We start from the raw sequence: 11,608 nt of genomic DNA, 5'->3' as shown, positions 1-11,608 counted from the left end.
TCGGCCCAGGCCTAGCTGCTCCCAACTCCCTGGTCAAAGGGGCCATAACCTAGGAAACGGCTCCCCGCCCAGCACCGTGGTTATAGGTTCTCTGTTGCAAGGGGCAGGCTCTTCCGTGAAACTCGTGACTGCCCTGGATTTGGGGAGTCCTCACATGTGAGGATCCAGGCAGAAGTGGTCCTCAGGCCTCAGCCCTGGTTCTTTTGAGAGACCAAGTGTTTTGTGAATGTGGTTCTTTAAAAACCCTGGGAAGGCCAAGTATGTGAGAAGATACAGCCACTGTGTTGGGGCGGGGGGGGGCACAGCAACCCCTGTGACCCCAGCACCCCTCTGTCTGACTTCTGTCCCCCCTAAAAGAATCAGAGCTTTAGCATCTTGCACAGTGGGTGTTCCTTCATTTATTTATTTGTTTTGTGTGTTTTCTTCACTTTTTTTGGTGCTTGGTTTGCAGGAAGAAAATCTCAAGTGTGTTGTTGGTACAAGTCAGTGCAGCTCAACAGCACTTTACGTGACCACGTGCTGTCCCGTGTCCCCACCTGGTCTTTCCACGGCGTTTGTGCCTCGGAGCCAGAAGCTCACCCCAACGACCCAGCGTGACCCACGGAATAAGTGGTCACTCAGCTCCGTCAGCTGTCATGGGGTCAGATCTATCTAAATACTTGATTTATTAAGCGACTGCCCATGCCTTCCTCGTGTAAAAATCTCAGGCCAGATCAGCCTGGGCCCTGGACAGGTCGCATTCCCTTCTGTGAGCATAACAAACGTTGAAGGAGTGGGGGGGCAATGATCATGGAAAAAAAGGCTGCAGAACCAGCAGGCCAGGCCGACTCCAGGCGGGGCCTCTGCAATTTCCATTTTCTAGCAGCTGCAGTTACAATAGGGAAAAGAAACAGGTGAAGGTAATTTGATGGTATGTTTTATTTAACACAATAGAGGGGGACCCTGGTCATCGATATGAAAAACGATGGTAGGTATTTTACATTCTTTTTTTCTTTTGTACGAAGTCTTTGTAAGATGGGGTTTTGCCCTCACAGCACATCTCGGGTGACACACGTGGCCACGTGAACTCCTTTCTGCTCTGTCCTCTCCCAGCTGGCAGCCCACAGGGTCTCCAATGGGGACAATGCCCCCTCAACCTGGGAACACTCGGTGATGTCTGGGGACATCCGTGCCTGTCACGACTTGGGGTGCTCCTGGCCTCGAGTGGGTGGGGCCAGGGATGCTACTCAGCACCCCACCGTGCCAGGGACAGCCCCCCACAGAGAATGACCCACCCCGATGTCCAAGGTGCTCGGGAGAGAAAACGCCTGATTTAACCCAAACTCCTCCCCAAATTTGACACAGTCGGAGGCCGCAGTCGCCCAGCAGCAGAGGTCAGACCCTGGCCTGTGTGTGTTGGGCAGCCTGCTTGAAGCCACCAGGCTTGCTGTGTCTAGAACCTGGGACATCGTACGGCGGGGGAGGAGGGGTGAGGATGGAGGGAGGTGTGGGCAGAGCAGCCCAGAATCTTCTGGAAGGCGGGCAGTTGGGAGAAGTGTGCTCAGCTGGCTGCAGGGGGAGGAGGTGTGTGCTGAGCAAGGCAGGAAGCCTCGGGTCCGGATGGTGGAACTGGCCTGCCTCCCGCAGAGGACTCCCAGGTTAACAGAGTTCAGAGGAAGCCCTGACAGTGTTTTCCAGAAAGCTGGGCTTGAGGCGGAGTAGGGGGAGGAAGGGGAAGGGACTCTGCAACCAGAAACCAGTGGGGCCTCCGGTCCCCACCTCCTCCTCTGACCAGGTGTTCCAACCCCGGCCAGGCCACCACGAAGCCGGAGGCCGAACTTTGAACTACAGGCCAGGTAAGTAGAGGACCTCTTGTTCTGCAGTCCCCATGGCAACGAGGGGACGGGACGTGGTGGCTCTGGAGGAGGAAGGAGGGCGGGAGGGAGAGGCCTGGGCCTCATGGCAGCCTGAACGGAGGCCTGAGTCTCGAGTTTCTGCCCAGGCTTCCCAGGGGACAGAGGGAGCCCCACAGAGAAGCACCTGGAGAAACGAGAGAGGCCTCAGGTGAGAGAGGGACTCAAGCCATGCGCCCTGCCTCCTCCCCCAGCGGACCCACCCCATGGCGGCAGGAGCTAGACTGGCTGGGCTACTAGCATCACAGTTGCCCCCTGACTCTGCAGCTTCAAGGAAGGTCATGCCCCTGTGGGCCTCAGTTCCCTCCTCTGCAAAGGGGGTGATCACAGACTAAAGGAGATGGCATCTGCCATTCCCCCAGTAATGGCCTCCCCGCTTACTCAGGTCCCCTCCCCCCTTCCGTGGGGACCCAAATTGGGGTAGGGGCTGCCCAGGGGTTTTTGGGGTGAAGAAGGAGAGGGAGGGGGAGATACAAGTCTTTCACTTACTCTTGTCTCTCTGTCTTTGCACCTGCTGTTCCCAGTTCTGGAAAGTTCTCTTTTCATCCCCATCTCCAACCCTTGCTCAAGCCTCAGGCGCAGGACAAACATCCTCCTGCTTCGGACTGCCAAGAGCTGCCAGGCTCCACAGTAAGCCCTCAGCTCTCCCCGATGGTCCTAGGCTCACGGCCTTGGGCTTGGCAGTGAATCTTCAACACAACACAGAGGCATAAGCAGCAAAAGGAAAAATAGGTGAACTTGAACTTAATCAAAATTTAAGACTTGGGTGCAACAAGAGACTGAAAAGACACCCCACAGAGTGGGAGAAAATACTTGCAAATCCTGTTTGGGAGACAAATCTGGTGCCAGAATGAATACAAGAAAAGTCATTGGGACCAGGCAACCAAGAGGAAATCGCCCAATTAAAATGTGAGCAGCCCTAGCTGGTTCGGCTCAGTGGATAGAGTGTCAGCCTGTGGACTGAAGGGTCCTGGGTTCGATACCAGTCAAGGGCACATGCCTGGGTTGTGAGCTTGATCCCCATTAGGGGCCATGCAGGAGGCAGCCAATCAATGATTCTCTCTCATCATTGATGTTTCTATCTCCCTCTCCCTTCCTCTCTGAAATCAATAAAGATATATAAAGAAAAAAAAACACACAAAAAAAACGTGGGCAGACTCAGTGGTTAGAGCGTGGGCCAGCGCACCGAAGGGTTGCGGATTCGATTTCCAATTGTCAGGGGCACGTACCTGGGTGGATCCCCAGCCCCGGGTACTGGCGGAAGGCAACCCATTGATGCGTCCCTCTCACGTCCAGTGTTTCTCTCTCTCCCCCTGCCTCCCTCCCTTGGGTGAGGATTAGCAAACAAAGAAAAGCGGGCAGTGGATGTGAATGGACGTCTCCCTAAAGACCACATGCAAGTGGCCAGTGAGCACCTGTCTCCCCACGGGCAGCACAGCACCTGGAACTGAGCTGGGGGAGGGGGCAGGGCGATGGGGATCAAAATTCCTGGGGTCTGGGGCCCGCAAAGGGGAAGGGACTGTGCTGCGATGCTGGGGGCCCCAGGGCTGCGAGATGAGTTAGCAAGGATGTGGCCTGAGGTCCCCAGATGAGGGCGGGGTGGGGTGAAGCTGGGTGGAGGGGCTGGGGTGGCCCCACCTCCCCAGGGCGGGAGGGATGCCTAAACCCCGAGGTGAGGTGCGAGGTGTGCTGTCTCCTGTCTTCACCCCCACATTAAAGAGCAGGAAGTGACTCTGAGGTCACAGCATCGGATCCTGTGTGACTCCCCCTCCTCCGCCCCTGCCCAGGGGGCTCCCTCCCGAGGGAAGGCTCAGGGAGGCACAGGTGTGGGGAGGCCTCCCGCCCACGTGTGATATGGAGGAACCCCAGTCCTGCCCTCCTTGCCCTGCCAGTCTCTCCTCTCCCCTCCCCTATTTTCGCATTTGTCCCTCCCCTGCCTTCCCCTCCCCTCTTCTCCCTTTGGCCTGCCCACCCCCAGCCCAGCGATCCTCCTCTTTAAAGGGGAGGGGCCATTTTCCAGAGCTGAGTTCCAGCCCTACTGGCCCTTCCGCCCAGCTTCTGGAAGCCTCTCAGAGTCCTGTGCTTGGAATTCACAATCGGGCCAACCTGGGTGGAGGTGGGAACAGGGTTTTCCCAGAGCCCTGGAGAGCCTGGTGCCAGGCTGCCTCTGCGGGGGGCTCCTCTGGCCCCCAGGAAATACCACAGACATCATTTATCGTGGGTGGGCATGCACTGATCACACCTGTCTGGTTACCTTAGAGCCTGCCCTCACTCACAGCAGCATGAATCACTGGAAACAACCCAAATGTGTGACAATGGGTGAACGAATAAACAAAACCTCCACACACTGGACTCTTACTCAGCTGTGAAAAGGAGCGGAGCTCTGACGCTGGCTACAACATGGATGGACCTTGAAAACACCGTGCTCAGCCCGGTCGGTGTGGATCAGTGGTTGAACATCGACCCATGAACCAGGAGGTCACGGTTCGATTCCCGGGCAAGGCACATGTCAGGGTTGCAGGCTCCATCCCCAGTAGGGGGCATGCAGGAGGCAGCCGATCAATGATTCTCTCTCTTCATTGATGTTTCTCTCTCTCCTTCTCCCTTCCTCTCTGAAATCAATAAAAAAAATTTTAAAACAACAGCAACAACACTATGTTCAGTGAGAGAAGCCAGACACAAAAGGCCATATAGTGTGTGGTTCCATGTATGTGAAATGTAAATCCAGAGAGACAGAGGGTGGGTTCATGATGCCAGAGGCTGGGGTGGGGGGCGGGGAGTGCATGGAGTGACTGCTGATGGGGACAGGACTTCCTTTGGGGTGATGAGTATGTTCTGGAATTAGACAGTGGTGATGGTTCCCCATATTGTGAATGTACTAAAAACCACTGATTTGCCTACTTTAAGTGGGTGGACAGTATCGTAGGGGAATTATATCTCAATAAAGTTATTTTTAAAAACTGCCCTGTCATGCCCTGACTGGTTTGGCTCAGTGGATAGAGCCTTGACCTGCGAACTCAAGGGTCCCGGGTTCGATTCCGGTCAAGGGCATGTACCTTGGTTGTGGGCACATCCCCAGTGGGAGGTGTGCAGGAGGCAGCTGATCGATGTTTCTCTCTCATCAATGTTTCTAATTCTCATTCCCTCTCCCTTCCTCTCTGTAGAAAATCAATAAAATATATTTTTTTAAAAAATAAATAAATAAAAATAAAAACTGCCCTGTCATGTATGTATGCGCACTCACTATCTCCCAGGATGTTATTGACATCCCCAGGTGACTCCCCTGTCCTGTCTGGCTAGTCCTTAATCAGGCCCTGAATGGGGTGCTGGGGAGAGAAGTGAATGGGCCCAGTTCCTGCCCTTAAGTGGCTCTCGGGCAGGCTTAGATGGGAGTGGGTCTGTCTGCAGGCTGTGGGCCCCCATCCTGTAGGGCCCGGGTGGGAGCAGGGCACAGGGGAAAACACTTGAGTTCCAGAGACGAGCAGGTGTGCGGGAAAGCAAGCAGGGCAGCTGGGCTTCCAGCTGGGGTCTGCCAGACCACAGAGCCCCAAGCCTCGGCAGGAAGCCTCTGGGGCCCTGTCGCCCGAACCCAGGCCCCAAGAAGCTCCTTCCTGGTGGTTTCTGAGCCAAGGGCCTCTCGCTGGGTAAGGCAACCAATATCCTATTCTGCCTTGGACCTTGCCCCGCCACCGTCCACTGGGGACATTGTGGGACTGTTCTTGACATTCGCTGGCCCTGGTCAGCAAGACTTTGCTCTTCCCAGCACCCTGTGGGGTGGACATGATTCAGCCCACTTTTATGAGGGGCAGGGAGCACAGGAAAAGGAGCCCAGAGCCAAGAGGTTATAACTGCCCGGCCCAAGGGCACGCGGAGAGAACTTGACCTTGATTCCAAGAATGCCCAGGCCAGAGGAAGGTCAGGAAAGGAAGTGAGTGGCCCTGAGGGGACTGGGGTGGAGGCTGCACCTGACACAGCCCCCCCCCCCACCCCCTTCTTCTTTCTCTCCTAGGCCTGAAAGTGAAACCGGTGACACCAAAGTGAAACTGAAGCTACTGCCTGGCAGCCAAGCCGGCCTGCAGAGGGGGAAAGAGAAGGAGAGAGGGTGACTCCTCCAGCCAGCCCACGTGGCAGGCAGCGGGATGGAGGGAGGGAAGGAGGAATTGCTTTTTAAATTTCAGTGATTTAAGAAAAAAAAAAAGAACTGAGGGGAAAGGCCTGGCTGACCAGAAATGCTGCTACATTCCCCCTCCACCCCCACCCCCACCCCCATGACGTCCCTGGTTGCAGGCCCCCACGGCTCTGAGTGTCTCTAGGAGAAGCCACCTTATGGCTGGCAGTGGGGGTGGGCAGCAGGGACAGGACTGGCCTTGTTCACTGACCTGGGGTCTCTCTGGGAGAAGACAACCAGGGGCCAGCTCTGCTGGTTACCCAGCTCCAGCCTGTGAGGGCCCATTGCACAGATGGAAAGCCAAGGCTCCGCCAGAGGGGAAACAGGCTGCTGGGAGAGGGTGGAGGGCAGCCAAATGGGCTCAGTGCTGGGTTGTCTGGAGGCCCCAAGCAGCCGTTTCCCTTCTCTGCAAGCACAAAGAGGGCGGAAGCAAGCAGGCAGGATTGAAGTTAGGCCCAGGCCAGCGTTTCTCCGGTGGACATTAGGGACCAGGTCATTCTCTGGGATGGGGCCACCCTGGGCGCTGTGGGGTACTGAGCCGCATCCCTGGCCTCCACCCACCTGATGCCAGAAGCATGCCCAGTCTTGACAACCCACTTTCCTAAGCAAATTCCCATAGTGTGGGGCCAGGCCATGGAGACCGTGGTGGAGACAGAGCTCTGAGCCAGGCCCCAAAGGTAGGCAGGCTCCCCCAACTCCCCCCCCACCCCACCCCCAGCTTTGGAGCGCTCCACCGTGGTTCTGAGAGATTCCTGGGAGCTGTTGTCCAGCCTGGATTGGGGGCGTGTCCCAGATAACAGCACAACAATGGAGAGAGGGGCCAGAGCTAGATGGGGACTGAGCTCCAGGCTGGAAGAGACCCTTGCACAGGAATTCTGAGCTGTTGGTGGAGTCAGGGGCAGCAACCGCACCCGAATAACTCTGCCTGCTTCCGTCTTCTGGATCGAGTCTGAGTAGCCTCTGAAGTGAGGTGCACCAAGCCCCCAGGTGCAAGCAGACCAGGCATCTGCCCAATTGCTATGAGGTCAGAGACTGCAGAAAGTGTTTGCTGCTCCGAGAATATTTCTCCTGGGATGCTCAGGGGGTGTCCCGGGACAGGGCTCAGGCATTGGGTGTCACACAGCAGCGATTTGCCGGGGAGAACTGCAGTGTTTCAGGACTTGCACACCGGGTTGGGCCGCCCTGGGGTGTGCTGGCTCTGCCTGAGAGCACATGTTGGAAGGGCCCCCAGGACCTGGAAGGGGCTGAACGGGAGGAGATTTCTACCAAAAGGAAAAGCAGAGGGGCTTCTGGCAACTCACCGAGCCTCCTTTGAACCTGAGTGCGAATCCCAGGTTTATTGGACACCTACCACCTGCAGAGCTCCTGCCCACAAAACCAGCGATTCACCTACAAGTGGTCACAGGAGGACTTAAAGGGTCTGACGCCAGAAGCCGAGCGGGTAGCCACTTGCTTCTGTAGCTGTGGGTGGTAGTTCGTGTGTTCCTTTCTTCTTAATGACCCCACTTGCCGGGTAAAAAAGGCCAACCTTTGTTAAGTGAGACCCCAATGTAGTTTCTTTGCTCTTTTTTGTCTTTATTTTTTTAAACAATCAGAACGCTGATTTTTTTTAATTGTGGTAAAATATGTAATAAAAAATCACCATCTTAACCATTCTTTTTTTAAAATATATTTTTATTGATTTCAGAGAGGAAGGCAGAGCATACTGTCCTCAAAATTCGTTCACCCATGTTGTAGCAGATATCAGAAAGTCCATCCTTTTAAAATATATATATTTTTTTTTTTGTTGATTTTTTACAGAGAGGAAGGGAGAGAGATAGAGAGTTAGAAACATTGATGAGAGAGAAACATTGATCAGCTGCCTCCTGCACACCCCCTACTGGGTATGTGCCCGCAACCAAGGTACATGCCCCTGACCGGAATCGAACCTGGGAACCTTCAGTCCACAGGCCGATGCTCTATCCACTGAGCCAAACCGGTTAGGGCCATCCTTTTTTTAAATATATTTTTTATTGATTTCAGAGAGGAAGGGAGAGGGAGAGAGAGAGAAACATCAATTCTGAGAGAATCATTGATAGACTGCCTCCTGCACGCCCCCCACTGGGGATCGAGCCCACAACCTGGGCATGTGCCCTGACTGGGAATCAAACCAGTGAAAACCAGTGACCTCTTGGTTCCTGGGTTGACGCTCAACCTCTGAGCCACACCCGGCTGGGCTGTCCATTTTTTTTAAAGCTGAATCCATGAACTTCAAATAAAGTCCAAAGCACTTACCTGGCCTATCGGTGCCCATCCACTGCCCTCTGAATATTCTACTTCAGCCACACTGGGTTCCTGGCTGGCTTTCCATCACTAAGCTCAGTCCTACCTCCCGGCCTTTCCCCTCACACCTGGGAACCTGTCCACAGATCTCTGCTCAAATACTACCTTGAAAAAGTGTCCCTGATGACTACTTTAAAAAAAGAACTAGTCTCTAGACAATACTAGATGTCTGATTCCATGAGGTCCTGAGCCTTTTGCTGTCTTTTTATTTGTTGATTTTAGAGAGAGGGGAAGGGAGAGAGAGATTGATTTGTTGTTCCACTTATTTATGCATTCATTGGTTGGTATTTGTATGTGCCCTGACAGGGATCAAACCGGCAGCCGTGGTGTATGGTGATGACACTCTCATCAACGGAGCTACCGGGCCAGGGCCTGCCTTTTGCTGTCTTTGAGCTATTTTCCAACTGTGCAACTTGTAGGAAACTGGTAATAATGGCTATGATTCTTGCTCACAGAAATACAAATTAACAGCATAGTTATGTTTTGTTTCTGTTTGTAAATTCATTCTAGCACTTCTTATTTGCCTATATATGGATGTTCTTAGAATTTTCCTTTGAACCTGTTGTAACATCTTACTGGTCCCTCGTTAATTAATGAATGAAATAAAATCTTCTGACATATGTTCATTTTTATTTATTTATTTATTTATTTATTTATATTTTATTTTATTTTTTGACACATGTTCATTTTTCAAAAACAGCTTCCAGGCCCTGCTCACTGTCTTTTCAATTACTCTGGTTAACTGCCTTCATTGCACTCACTGATAATTGTCTGAAATTCTTTGAGTAGTCTCCTTGTTTATTATCTTTATCCTGCACTAGACTGTAAGCTGGAGATCAGGGACCTGGCCCATAGGAGGCGCCCAGGGTTGGCTATGTGGTCTTCTAGGCAGACCAACTGCTGAACAGAATGTTCCAGAATGGTCATGGGGTCCACATCAAGTTCAGTGACCCCTGGGTTCTAGAACCTGCCTGTGTCCCTCCCTTGTCTGCATCCCTCCCTTTTTCAAAACCGGAACACACCCCAGCTCCCTTTCCCAGAACTTCCTCCAGGAATACCAGCTAACCAGGATTCCCCAGGCCCATGTGCCAACACTTTCAACACCTTGAGCTGTGAGTCCCCTGGACCTGCGCCCCAAATTCATCCACAGCGGCCAAAAGAGGCCCCTTATCCCCTCCCCTCTCAGTCACAGTTGAGAAAACAGTCAATACCCATTGAAAAACCTAAAGACATTGGATCCAACTGTCCAAGGACACATTACCCTTGTTCTGTGCCTGCTTCCTAAGCACGAAAAAAGGCTATGGCCCTCGCCACTGCCACTGAGGTCCAGAGCCAGAGGGCAACCTGGGCAGCGGGTTTAGAACAAAACAATTGGTTTTAAGAAACACCAGCTTCATGCCTGGGAGCATTAGGGGCTCAGAAAGCCACCCCACAGACTGTCGGGGAGCTGGAGTCTGGGATGGAGAATGGCAGGGTTCCCCTTGCACATTCATCTGGGAGTCCCAGGTCTGGAGACATTTGAACTCCCTCCTGCCCAGAAGTTTCTGAGAAGCTCCTCCCAGGTTATCCTCCAAGAGGGCGGGAACTCTCAAGGAGTCAAGCTGGGTCATCCAAGGAGCCTGAAACCTTTAAAACTCCCCCCATCTTCTGGGTTTGATGGTGGTCTGGATAACAGGCAGGACGCTGTGCGGTGTGTGTGTGTGTGCGGTGTGTGTGTGTGTGTGTGTGTGTAACACATCAAACTCAGAAGACTTGTGTTTCAGCCCTACCTCCCATGGCCAGCATCTGTATGCTCTTCTGTAGTAACTGAGACACATTTTTTTAAAATAGCTTAGGCATTTTGATAATTAAATGAGACAATGAGGATATGAGTTTTGTAAGCCGCAAAGTATTCCTCAACCAAAAAGTAATAATATTCACATATGTATAATTTTTAAGTGAGATATACTTCACACGCTATACCATTCACCCTTTTAAAGTGTATAATTCAGTGGTTTGTAGAGTATTCACAAGATTGTGCAACCATCACCACTATCTAATTTCAGAACATGTTTATCACCCCAAAAAGAAACTTCATGACCAAGAACAGTCACTCCATTTCCCTCCCAACGCCTCCCAGCTTCCAAGCAACCAGTAATCCACTTTCTGTCTCTGTGAACTTGCCTGTTCTGGACTTTTCACATAAATGGAAACACACTGTGTGTGTTTGTGTCTGGCTTCTCACTGAGCATCATGTTTTCAAGGTTCATCTATGTTGTAGCGAGTGTCAGTGCTTCACTCCTTTTTATGGTCCAGTAATATTCCATTGTGTGGATGCACCACAGTATATTATCCATTCTTTCATTGATGAACAGACGTTTGGACTGTTTCTAATTTTTGGCTATTATGAATAGTGCTGTTATGGATAGTCACGTAGAAGGTTTTGTGCAGACAGATGTTTTCATTTCTCTTGGGTGGATACCTGGGAGTGGAATTGCTGGGTCAGCCCAGCTGGTGTGGCTCAGTGATTGAACGTTGACCCATAAACCAGGAGGTCATGGGTTTGATTTCTGGTCAGGACATATGCCTGGGTTGTGGACTTTCCCAGGTAAGGGGCATGCAGGAGGCAGCTAATTAATTATTCTCTCTCATCATTGATATTTCTATCTCTCTCTCTCCCTTTGCTTCCTCTCTCTGAAATCAATAAAAATATATTTTTTAAAAAAATGGAATTGCTGCCCTAATCGGTTTGGCTTAGTGGATAGAGCATCCACCTGCAGACTGAAGGGTCCCAGGTTCAATTCCAGCCAAGAGCATATACCTGGGTTGTGGGCTCTATCCCCAGTAGGGGTCCTGCAGGAGGCTGCTGATTGATGCTTCTCTTTTACTGATGTTTCTAACTCTCTATCCCTCTCCCTCTCCCTTCCTCTCTGTAAAAAATCAATAAAAAATATTTTTAAAAAATATATTAAGAAAAAAAAGAATTGCTGGGTCAGATGGTTACTCCATGATCACCTTTTCAGGAACTGCCAGACTGTTTTCCACAGCACCTGCACCATTTTCCATTCCCACCAGCTGTGTAGGAGCTCCGGTTCTCTCTGCCCTTACCAACACTTGTTAGTGTCTCTCCTTTTTATTCTAGCTTTTCGGTAGGGGTGAAGTGGTGTCTCCTGGTGGTTTGATTTGCATTTCCCTAATGACTAAGGATGTTGGGCAACTTTTCATGAGCTTTATTGGTCATTTGCAT

The sequence above is a fragment of the Myotis yumanensis genome, unplaced genomic scaffold (assembly GCF_028538775.1).
Source record: "Myotis yumanensis isolate MYYU_CA2020_CCGP unplaced genomic scaffold, mMyoYum1.0.hap1 SCAF_5, whole genome shotgun sequence".
NCBI lineage: Eukaryota > Metazoa > Chordata > Mammalia > Chiroptera > Vespertilionidae > Myotis > Myotis yumanensis.
This window is presented reverse-complemented; position numbering follows the sequence as displayed.